Source organism: Macaca thibetana, chromosome 4 (genome assembly GCF_024542745.1).
Source record: "Macaca thibetana thibetana isolate TM-01 chromosome 4, ASM2454274v1, whole genome shotgun sequence".
NCBI classification, from domain to species: Eukaryota; Metazoa; Chordata; class Mammalia; order Primates; family Cercopithecidae; genus Macaca; species Macaca thibetana.
In genome coordinates this window covers 106738782-106751069 of record NC_065581.1, presented here as the reverse complement: position 1 = coordinate 106751069, position 12288 = coordinate 106738782, and positions in this window count along the sequence as shown.

Below are 12288 nucleotides of genomic sequence, written 5' to 3'. Positions count from 1 at the left end.
ATACATGTTACCTCTAACTATTACCACCTGTGATTCCAGTAGCTATTTTGCTGCATTGCCTATGGGGATTTTTTTAAAATGATGGATTACCGAGGTCTGCCATGGATTACTGCTCTGAAGGCCCGCAGGTGGCAGGACAGAATGTAAAAGCTCCGTGGGGGTTCTGAGGATAAAAAACTACTGCTCTGTTCAAATTTTTGTGTGGATGAGATCACACAGAATGTATGTGACCTTTGGATTTCCTGGAAACACAATGTCAGTATCTGAAAGGGCTTTTAAGCTGGTAAATGCTGTGCTAATTTGTTGAAGGACCTATCCTTTTTCCTTCCCCTCATACATAACAGTGACCATAGCTGCTAACGTGTATTGAGTGCTTTCTATATATCTGACATTGCACTAAGTGCTTCAAGTACATTATCTCATTTATTTCTCTCCATAAACTCAGAAAGACTAACTTGCTCAAGCTCACACAGCTGTTAAGTGGCAGAGACGGGGCTTAAAAGCAGGTCCTTCCTTATCCACTGTGCCAGTGGTCCTCAAGTGTGAACGAGAATATTGGAATCACCTGGAAGGCTTATTGCACTCAGCTTTCTGGGCCCCATTCCCAGAGTCTGTGACTCAGTGGGGGCTGAGAACATGTATGTCTAAGTTTCCAGGTGATGCTGTTGCCACTGGTTCCACTTTGAGAACGTCTTCTCTGTGCCTTCCCCTTATGGATTACACCTCTTAAAACCCACACCATACACTTTAACACTTGGAAATCTGTTTTCCCAAGACTACTTAGGGAGAAAAAGTGCAGACTCACACTCTCTTCTTTGCTGTCCCCTTAGAAAAGGGCAGAAACATTTTATTTTATTTTATTTTATTTTATTTTATTTTAAGGATTAAGCTGGGTATAGTGGCTCAAACCTGTAATCCTAGCACTTTGGGAGGTTAAGTGCAGATCACTTGAGGTCAGGAGTTTGAGATCAGCCTGGCCAATATGGCGAAACCCCGTCTCTACTAAAAATACGATTAGCTGAGTGCGATGGCGGCACCTGTAATTTCAGCTACTCGGGAGGCTGAGGCAGGAGAATCCCTTGAACCGAGGAGGCAGAGGTTGCAGTGAGCCAAGATCATGCTGCTGCACTCCAGCCTGGGTGACAGAGCAGACTCTGTCTCAAGATGATGATAATAATAATTTAAGGTTTATATCACTACGTACTGTAAGGAACAGAAGGGAGATAATAGATCTTGAAATCTAGGGAAGTTACAGAGTCCTGCATTCCAGAGCCTGTCTCCATTGAAAGTAACTGCACATCCTAGGAAACTGCTGTCTGCTTTGTTCTGGATGTTACAGCTCACAAACCTCTACCTTCTTTCCAAATCCCCAAAGTAAAAGACAATCTTCCTTTTTTCTACTTGAAAGCTCGTTTTCCCAATATACACAGGGCTGAAGAGGCAATTGACACAAACCAATGGTTTACACTTCAGCCTTAGATGAGCAATTTGCATTTTGAGGGTCTTTGTGGGGTACACACGAAGGAGAGGAGGAGCTGTGAGTTCCTTGGTCAAGGCCTGTTTTTGGAGAGTACTGTGGCCCCATTTCTCACCTGCCCTGTGACTTGCTGTGTGCCAGATCCTGGGAGATGGTGTTTCCAGAGCCTCGGAAACCTGCCACGCACTAGGACGGGAAGTCCCTGGCCCAGGGATAAGACCAAATTCCAGGCATCCCAAGTTGGAATGCTGAAAGAAAACATTTTTAAAAGACATTGTTTCCCAAGGTCTCATATCTCTACAGGACACTCAGTTGGGTACTTTGGGTACAATTTGATTAACTGCACTGCTCCAAGAATTCCACAATCCCACCCAGACTTGTTACTATAGGAAGATATGACACAAGCTCCAAACAAATGAGTTGTAGACATTCCAAGCACAGTTTCTTTTTCTTTTTTTATTATTATACTTTAAGTTCTAGGGTACATGTGCACAATGTGCACGTTTGTTACATATGTATACATGTCCAAGCACAGTTTCTTTGCAGGATGGGGACTTGAGTTCTGAAATAGCAGGGCAGCATTTCCAAGTGTGGAAACCAGAGATTAGAAAGTCACAGAGCTTTGTTGCTTCGTGCAGCACCAGCAGGACTGATATTTCAATGGAAGCACGGTACCCTTCTAGAAAAAGGTAATGGAAATCTCTTGCAAGCTGAGGAGGCTACTGGGAAAGCAGGTTTATCTGAGACGGATGCTGTTGCTATTTCAGTGTTGTTTTAGTCAGCTGAAAGTTCATGCCAGGGACACATTTGACCACATTCTTATTTCAAATGTTTTGGTTCCTGTAGATCCTATTTCAGATGTTGACAGCTAGAAACCTGTTAGCTCTACAGTTCCCAGAATTTGGATAGCCCTAGCTCTAGCTGGTTTTGAATTCTGATGGACTTTTTTCCCCATCACTTTTTAAAACATTTCTTCAGAGCTTCAATCTCTCCATGTTTAATGTATGCGGCTAAATTATTTTAAAAATCTGATAAGGGTCACATCATTCTTACTGCTACTTGATATAAGATAGTTGTCAAAAATATAGGCCACGTGCAGTGGCTCATGCCTGTAATCCTAGCACTTTGGGAGGCTGAGGCAGGCAGATCACCTGAGGGCAGGAGTTTGAGACCAGCCTCACCAACATGGTGAAACCCCATCTCTACTAAAAATACAAAAATTAGCTGGCCGTGGTGGCAGGCACCTGTAATCCCAGCTACTCAGGAGGCTGAGGCATCAGAATCTCTTGAACCCAGGAGACGGAGGGTACAATGAGCCAAGATCATGCCATTGCACTCCAGCCTGGGTGACCTAGCAAGACTGTCTCAAAAAAATTATATATATATTTGTGTGTGTGTGTGTATATGTGTGTGTGTATATATATATAACATATTATATATAGATATATAATACATATATTATATATTTATATATATAGCAGAGATCTTTAAAAGTTATTGCCAAATTAAGTGTGTGCACAGAAGAAAAGATCTGAATTTTACACTGAATTATTAACAGAGGCTACTTTGACAGAGGGAGGAGGTGAGTGTTCTATCTGTGTCTCTTCTACTTTCTGCCTTAGTAAGTAAAACGCTGACCAAAGCCACATTTTTACATATTTCTATAATGTTTGCAAAATTTTTAATAAGGGACATGTATTACTTTTGTGAGAAGGGAAAAATGGAAGGAAAACAAAATAGTTTAAATATGTATCACTTTGTTTAAAGGATGAATTTTCGTTTAAATAGAAATAGCATGTAGGTTTCCAGGGTAACTCATCAAACTCTCCGGCAGGATACCCAGTGATAACATTCTTGGAAAGCGAGGGAATGAGAGCAAGATGCATTATGTCGTAAGGAGAAGCTCTGGGCTGGCCTGAGAGCCCCCGTGGTATCTGCACCCTCGAGTTTGCTGCTCTCAGGCCTCTTGAATTCTTCCCAATATCTGCTCTGAATCCCCAGAGCTATAGCTCCTTCGAAATGGCATTAGTACGATCAATACTGTGCAGTGGAAATGGTAAGTATGATAATAACTCCTCTTGAGTGAGCTGAAACTAGCTTGAGTCTCATTACTCATTTCCGGTTTCTCATTACTTATCTTTTAGAATCATATTCTGTAACTGCCTCAGGCTGAATAATATGTCTGTCTTTACCACAGTAAATGAGAGTTGCCATTATATATTCCTCCATTCAATTTTTCTTATTGTGGAGTATATCTTTCCTATCTCTTTCTGTGCCATCAGTTGAATTGTTACTATTAATGAAAGACTAGAGATCTTTTCGAGAGCTGTTATATTTCATAAGCCACTAGATATTATAAAAGAGTGATGCATATAATTTCCTTTAGCTATATTTCTCTATCTTCTTTTGAGGATCAAATAAGATCACGGATGTTCAAGCACTTTGTAAACTGTCGAGTATTCTGGCAATGTAAAGCATTGTTATTTTTAGTCCTGTGTATGTCCCAGTTATAGAAAAGACTCTTAGCATTCCTAAAAGCCAAATATATTTCCATCTATGCATTATCATTTCGCCAGTATTTCATATACAAGGACATATGTTACACTCACATTTACTATTAAAATCTGCGATATCAACCACTTGCGTCATTAAAGGCATCTTATGTTTATTGTATTTATTGTTAATAATCTATCCTATTTTGATATATTAAAGACTATAAATTATAAAATGATTTAAACACAAGTACTATCACATGTATGATGAGAGTGACCACATAAAGTAGTAAGACCTTTTCTGACCAAATACTGTGTTTAGATTGACTTTATTTTTTGTTGACACAGCAAGTATTTACCGAGCACCTCTTATGGTCTTAAGTGCTGTTTTACTCTAGTGAAGTAGAGAGGCACAGTCCTTGGCTCATTGGAGCTTATAGTTCCATAGCCCTTAATTTTCTCAGAATTTCATCAAAACATCTTTTTGTTTGAACCTTTGCAGTTGATATTCTTTCTTGGTCTTCTACTTTCTGCCTTAATAAGTAAAATAAGGTTTACTTCTTTCTTAAAAACTATGCAGTGCTTTAAGTCACTTCTCTGAATATCAACTGTTACTGTAAATGTGGATATAGAGGGCTTAAGAGGTTGGTCTGCATATATACCAAACCCAGACTGTCCTGTCTTGGAGTTCAGAGGGGGCCTGTGGGGAAGGGACTAGTTCCTACAAGTAGGTTTAGCAACTGAGGCCTAGACAAAAAACTCAAAAGCAAGATGCAGCTGTCCCTGGGGGACAAAGCACATGCCAGGGGGTCATGGCAAGAGAGTTTTTCAGTCCAGGTGACCTAGTTGTGAGATGAAGTAGAAGGATTTTTAAGTAGGTAGCAGGGCATCCTGGAATCCAGGGCAGGGAGGGAGTTCAGAACTTCAGGAAGGAAGACTGGTGTCACCAAGAAATTTGTCCATGGGTAGCAGAGTCGCAGCCCCTAGGCAGAACTGAAGACCTAGAGATGGTAACTGGTAATTGTGCAAGACACAAAACCAGCTAAAATAACAAGGAAATGAAAAAGAGATCATTTGTCAGGAGTCTAGTTATCAGACCTGGATCACTGTGATAGAGTCAGATATACTCTGATGATGAGTCAGCAAGGCAAATTGAGAGGCTCAGGTCCAGAAGTACGTGCTGATTGAGGTCAGGATGATGGCTGGGTCTGCAGGTAGGAATGGGAGTTCAACCTTACAGGGGTGGGAGGCTCAAGGAAAGGGAGGGAAAGAAACAGGGATCTTGCCTTTAGTTGTGCAACTTGTTCATCTGCATGAGGGCCTCCATCTTGGGGGGTGTGGAACAGGTCGGGTCGGGAATCCAGCCCGCATTTTGTTCACCAAAACCTTGTGCTCTGGTGCTGGAATCCAGCAGCCCTGGGGAAGGTGCACCCCTTCTGGTTCACACATACAAAAGTACCACATGGGCCAATATTGGCTTTGGAAACCTTGTATTTAGATGCTAGAAACCAATTTAAAATATCCCAGCTGCTGGGAGTGTATCTCTTTTTTTTTTTTTTTTTTGAGACGGAGTCTCGCTCTGTCGCCCAGGCTGGAGTGCAGTGGCCGGATCTCAGCTCACTGCAAGCTCCGCCTCCTGGGTTTACGCCATTCTCCTGCCTCAGCCTCCCGAGTAGCTGGGACTACAGGCGCCCGCCACCTCCCCTGGCTAGTTTTTTGTATTTTTTTTAGTAGAGACGGGGTTTCACCGTGTTAGCCAGGATGTTCTCGACCTCCTGACCTCGTGATCCGCCCGTCTCGGCCTCCCAAAGTGCTGGGATTACAGGCTTGAGCCACCGCGCCTGGCCGGGAGTGTATCTCATATCTCAAGTGTAGTAAGTCAGAAAAAAAAAAAAAAAAAAAAAAATTCACAGGCTTCCAAAGTACCCAAGGCTGCAGTCTTAGAAACCATGGTATGGTTAAAGAAGTGAGAAAATGTGTGTAGATGCAAAGTGTCTTTAGGATTCAGAGAATGGGGCAGATAAATATTGCTTCTGAGAGGTGCAAGCATGCTCAAGTTACTTGAATTTACATTATTTTGGAAAAATATATACACGACCCTTGGACACATTTTTATAATTTTTGTCTTCACCAACTGTTCCTCTCTGCATTGCAAGAGAATTGTCTACAGTTACTTCCCGTTGGGTAGTATACTTATATTTTAGGGACACTTTGTTGGGATTTGACCCCTTTGATTTAATCTTGCTTATAAAAGTAATAACCTCTTAGAATGTTATTATACAGCCTGATAAAATATTTACTATCTAGTTAATTACATATCATTTAGATGATAGTGTTTTATTTAGGTCAACTGTTCAGGGCCCAATGCCCTTTTAAAACAGTCAAAGCATTTGATGGATTCATTGCTGAGTGCACTATAAATAAATGCTACCTCAAATTCCAGACAATGAACATGTGCTAGGGGATATATCAGAGCTGCTGTTAACAATGCCTCTTTCAAGGTGATAGAAAGAGCCTGGACTTGTCAGTTGTCTGGAAGCCAGGGTCTAGTTTCCAGCCCTGTCAGTGATGAGGAAGGATTGTCTCCATGTTTCTTTTTTCTTTTTTTGAGATGGAGTTTTGGTCTTTGTTGCCCAGGCTGGAGTGTAGTGACATGATCTTGGCTCACTGCAACCTCCACCTCCCGGGTTTAAGTGATTCTCCTGCCTCAGCCTCCAGAGAAGCTGGGATTACAGGTGTGTGCTACCACACCAGGGTAATTTTTGTATTTTTAGTACAGATGGGGTTTCACCATATTGGCCAGACTGGTCATAAACTCCTGACCTCAGGTGATCCACACCTTGGCCTCCCAACCATGTTTCTTAATATGGGCTTCCTTTCCTTCCTCTGTAAAGTGAGGGAGGGATTGAATAGATCCGCACTTTATCTAAGTATATTTCACGGCGTGCCAGTTCCAGAAGCTGTTAGGTATTACCTGGACCAAAAACCAAAAAAACAGATTCTGTGATCAAGTAAGTTTGGAAAACAAAATCTCACAGAATTCTTTGCTTCAGAGCCTCTCAGAGTCTTCAAGAGGAGAGCACAGTAAGCATTGATTCTGTAACTTATTTGACCAACAACTCTTTGTTTAGGAACATCTTGTGGCTCATACATCTTAGAATATAGATTGAGAAAATACTGACCTACTTGGTCACTAGGATTCTTCCTAGTTCCCAAACTCTGTGCCTCTAGTTAAGTTTGGAGAAATGAGACTGTTTCCTGTTGAGGACAGAGAGCAATGCCCCCTATCTCTTGCTGCTCATGGTAAGATCTAAAAGTTAGTGATGTCTCCACTCAGAAAATTTGTCTGAACCAGAAGAGTGGTCAAAATAGCAAAGACCAAATTTCATGATGGGGTTGAAGCTTTCCTTCTAGTTAAGCCAAACATAATATCTCACTTTCCCATGTCAAATTCAGAGCTTTTCTTCACATTGTGAGAGAGAAGAAAGAGAGCTATTTGCTAGGGGGAAAAGCCAAAATGTTCATGAATAATCTACTTCATTCCAATCAATTAGGAAGAAAAACGCAGTCCGCAAAGCACATTCTGAATTGGTATAGTTGAGAGACCAAAATAGACTGGCACACAGTAGAATTAGATTTACTATTTCAAGCCCTGCTATATATTTATCCTTATTTGGTTGTCTTTTGCAGAGTTGCATGACTATGGAAATGAGAGTGACCTTGGGTCATGTAGCTGATCATCTTGTATCCAAGAAGGATTTCTCTCAAGTTCTCCTAATTACAGATTCAGCAGCGGATCTATTGTGACTCCTGATTTTAGAGTGCATTCTACCTTACACACAGTTTCTCTTACAGTAACCAGGTACCCATTGTGCTGTGGTTGTGGTAGTAGCATGTACTGGAGAAATTTGATGATGCGTTGAATGCTAGTCATATCCTCGGAAAAATGGCCAGGCATGGTTCCATTTGCAGGGGTGGCTGTGTTTCATCTCACATGGCCCACTTACCTGACCAAAACGAGTTGAACCACAGTCACCACCAGACCCAAAGACAGCCAATGTATAGGCCAGCAGCTCTGCCTAGTGGGAACCACATTTATCGATGGTCCACCCAATCTGCAACACACGATGTCCTGATGACTTCCTCTCTCCTGGAACTCTATCTGCTCTTCCCTCTCCTAATGCCCTCGCAGCCATCCTTCAAGGTACTATCCAGGCTTGCTTTCTCTGGCTCCCACACTGTCTTTCATGGGGATATCATGAAAGCCCTTATGGTGTCTCTGCTAGAATTGGAGAAACACACCTCTTTCATGTAAAATAGTTTTATGTAATGCATTAACCTCAATGCACACCTGCACACACAGCGGCCTATGCAGTACATGCCGTTCCTATAACCACATGTGCCACTCACACCCTCTAGAAGCAAAAGCCCATAGGGTGCCATGAGCTGAGTGGCTGGCTGTACTTCCTAATATAACTAATATAATGGTTCGTTCTGAAACCCCAACCTCACCCCAGCCCACCGTGTGTTCCACTCCAGGAGTCAGACCTAATTCTAGGCCCTGGTTTTTTCCGGTGTGTGCTTCTCTATTGTAGTGGCTGCACCCATAACTGACCACATCACAGATGGGCCACATGGAACTCTGGACAATACTCTTTCAGCCGATCTTTGACAAGGTCCTTCCTTTCATCACCTTATCAATAAGATTGGTTACATTGGAAGCTGGTTGACCACCTATGCCCGAAGAAGAGTGATTTACATATCACCTGGAAGGAGACACTTGAGGTCACGCCACAGGTCTCTCCTCAGTCCTGGCCATTTCAACGTATTTATAGGCAACTTGGAGCTAGAGCTAGAAGGCCGGCTATTAAATTTTCTGTAAGGCACAAAACAGAAGTTTTGCTTATTTGATGAATGAGAGAAATGTCTCAAGATTACTTAGCTAGACAAGAACAAAAGTCAATCACACGTAAAATGAACTTTAACAGGGATAAATCCAATTTTCAGAAAATACACAAGTGCAGGATGGGAGAGATTTGACCTGCAGCACTTCCCGAGACAAAGACACGGACAATTTAGTTGGCGATAATGCTGAAACAGCAGAGGTCATTGTGCACCTGCCTAGAAGTCTCTCCCGCTCATTCCCATCTGTTCTGGGGCCACCGTGGAGGAAGCGTCCTCCAAGAGCAGGCAGGCAAAGGGAGTGACAAGGAAGGTGAGAAGTCTTAGCCAGCTTATCTAAGAAGAAATCATTGAAGGAGGTATATTTAGGTTGGAGAGAGAAGAATTGGGAGGCTGGTACCTCTCTCCAGAGGCACAGAGAGAAGTTATATTGGGTAGATCGTGTCTCTACACATTTAAAATTTAAAAATTTGAAATGTCCCCAAAATGGAATTAGGTACTTTCTGAGCAAAAAATGAACATCTTTGTATGTCAGCAAATATACCTCTGCAACAGCAGGTTCATAAATACATTTTTTGTATTGATATGTACAAAGCGATATAGAAGGCATTTCTCCACTGAGGGACAGGTTAGAATTTGCAAGATGGCTTATGCCACACAACATGGGCCAGCTCAGCTCCACTGTCTCTGAAACTTTCTTTTGTCAGCAGAGCAAGAGTAGATTTATCTCTCAGGGGAAAAATTACATTAATTAGGCTCATGAGTGAATGCCAGTTTAATATAGTGTAATGAAAAGTATGGCAAAAGAACCATAATGGGAAGCCAGATAACAATCAGAAAGTTGCAGGGGACACCCTTCTTTGAGGTTCTGGCAGATTAATTAGACAAATAATAAGTAAGGAAAAACGTTTAGAATGATTGAGGATTCAGTGAAGTTTCCAGCTGTAAAAGAAATCTTAATAAAAGTTTTAATTTTTCTATACATTAGCTATGCCCCATTAAAATACAAAACAGAGGGGAAGAAATCCACTATGTGATGATCACAACACTTTACTGACACAAACAAGAAGACTTGACTCCATCATGCTTCTGCCCTAGAAGTCTTTTTTTTTTTTTCTTTTTTGAGACGGAGTCTCGCTCTGTTGCCCAGGCTGGAGTGCAGTGGCGTGATCTCGGCTCACTGCAACCTCTACCTCCCACGTTCAAGCGATTCTCCTGCCTCAGCCTCCTGAGTAGCTGGGATTACAGGAGCCTGCCACCACGCCCAGCTAATTTTTTTTGTATTTTTAGTTGAGACAGTTTCACTGTGTTGGTCAGGCAGGTCTCGAACTCCTGACCTCATGATCCGCCCACCTCGGCCTCCCAAAGTGTTGGGATTACAGGCGTGAGCCACCGCACCCGGCCTAGAAGTCTTAGTCACACAGGTTGTTAATTATTCTCCTTTATGTTATAAATATAATGCAATTCCTGTTGAAATCCAAATAAGATCTTCTTTTATTGTTGTTGTTTTGTTTTGTTTTGTTTGAGATGAAGTTTCACTCTTGCCACCCAGGCTGAAGTGCAATGGAGCCATCTAGGCTCACTGCAACCTCTGCCTCCCGGATTCAAGCGATTCTCCTGCCTCAGCCTCCCAAGTAGCTGGGATTACAGGCGTGGGCCACCATGCCCGGCTAATTTTTGTATCTTTTAGTAGAGACAGGGTTTCACCATATTGTCCAGGCTGCTCTTGAACTCCTGACCTCAGGTGATTCACCTGCCTAGGCTTCCCAAAGTGGTGAGATTACAGGCATGAGCCACCACACCCTGCCTCAAATAAGATCATTTTTAAACCTTGTCAGAATGATTCAAAATTCATCTGAATAATAAACATCCAAGAAAGGTCAACATTTTGTTGAGAAAGCACTATGATGAGAGGCACTTGCCCCACAAAGTTAAAGTGCATGGTACTTTGCATTAATTAAAGTACTAGCTATAGCCCAGAATAGGAATCTAGCTCTGCAGAACAGAATACTAAGGGCCAAAACGCACTTAAGTGCATCTCATAACTTAGTGAACAAGTGGAGTATTTCAAATCAGAGGAGAAAGTTCAAAAATGATTTGGGGACAAAATGAAACAATAAAAGTAATGAAAAAATAGATAAATATCTACTGAAATAAGTTAATAAATAAGTTGGGAAGAACTTTTAAAGCAAGAAACCAAGAAATAAATGTGGGTCAGTTTGACTACATGAAGTCTTAACACTGCTCTACAGCAGACAGAGTAAGTTTGCTCACCTAATCCTATGCCTTCTTCGCCCTTGCCAGCCTCTTCCTAACTGTTGGGAGTGGCCATGAAATCGGTTCTGGCCAATGAGACATAAGCAAGGGTCGGCTGGTCTTGTCCCTTCCTCCACTCTTCTTCCTTCTGCCTGGAACACAGACCTGGTGGTCATTTAATGATGATAAGGTGACAAATGGGAGGGCCACGAGAGGACAGGCATGTGAGCCATCACATTGTCAACTGTCTGAATCGGGTCCAATAACTGCATCTCTATGAGATGCTTGTTACATGAGATAGTAAGTCCCCTTTAAGACAGTGGAGCTGGGTTTTCTATTTCCTGAAGTTAAATTCATTCCTAACTGATTCTGAGCTTAAGGCAAAACACCATATCGCAGCAAAAGGCAAATAACAAAAATATTTGTACGATGGATCACAAAAGTTCATATTCTTATTCATATAAAGACCTCTGTAAATAAGCAAGAAAGCTATAGATATTCCATTGTTTAAAAGGGGGGCAAAGATTATGAAGTAGGAAGATTTTAAAAATAAGAAATTCAAGTGTCTAATAAATTCATGAAAACATTTCAACCTCATGACAAATTAAAACAATAGCCTAATGATTCATCACCTATAAAACTGGCAAACATTGGAACAATTACCATATTATTTTCTGGAAAGCAGTCTGGCAAAATGTATCAGAAGTTTTGGCATGTCCATGCCCTTTGAGAATCTGTGCAGGGAAATGGTTAAGGAGTTGCAAAGATTTGCTACAAGGATGTCTCCAACAATGCTGTTAATAATTGCAGAAGGATGGAAATGAAAGAAATGTGCATGAGAGCTTTGTTAAATAAATTATAGGATTGACCCCATACAAAAATAATATGTATTTATGAACCTGCTGTCATAGAGGTATATTTGTTGATATACAAAGTTGTTCATTATTCATTACTAAGTGAATAGCAAATTGGAAAACCCCCCAGTAAGGATGAAACATTTCTATTTTTGTTCATGTGTGTATTTGTATATTTATGTGCATGAAAAATGGCATGGAAGAAAATATATCAAGGCATTAATGTTATCCCTGGGCTTGGCGCATATTTTCTGATTATTTCTGTTATAAACATGTATTACTTTTGAAATAAGAAAATTATTACTAT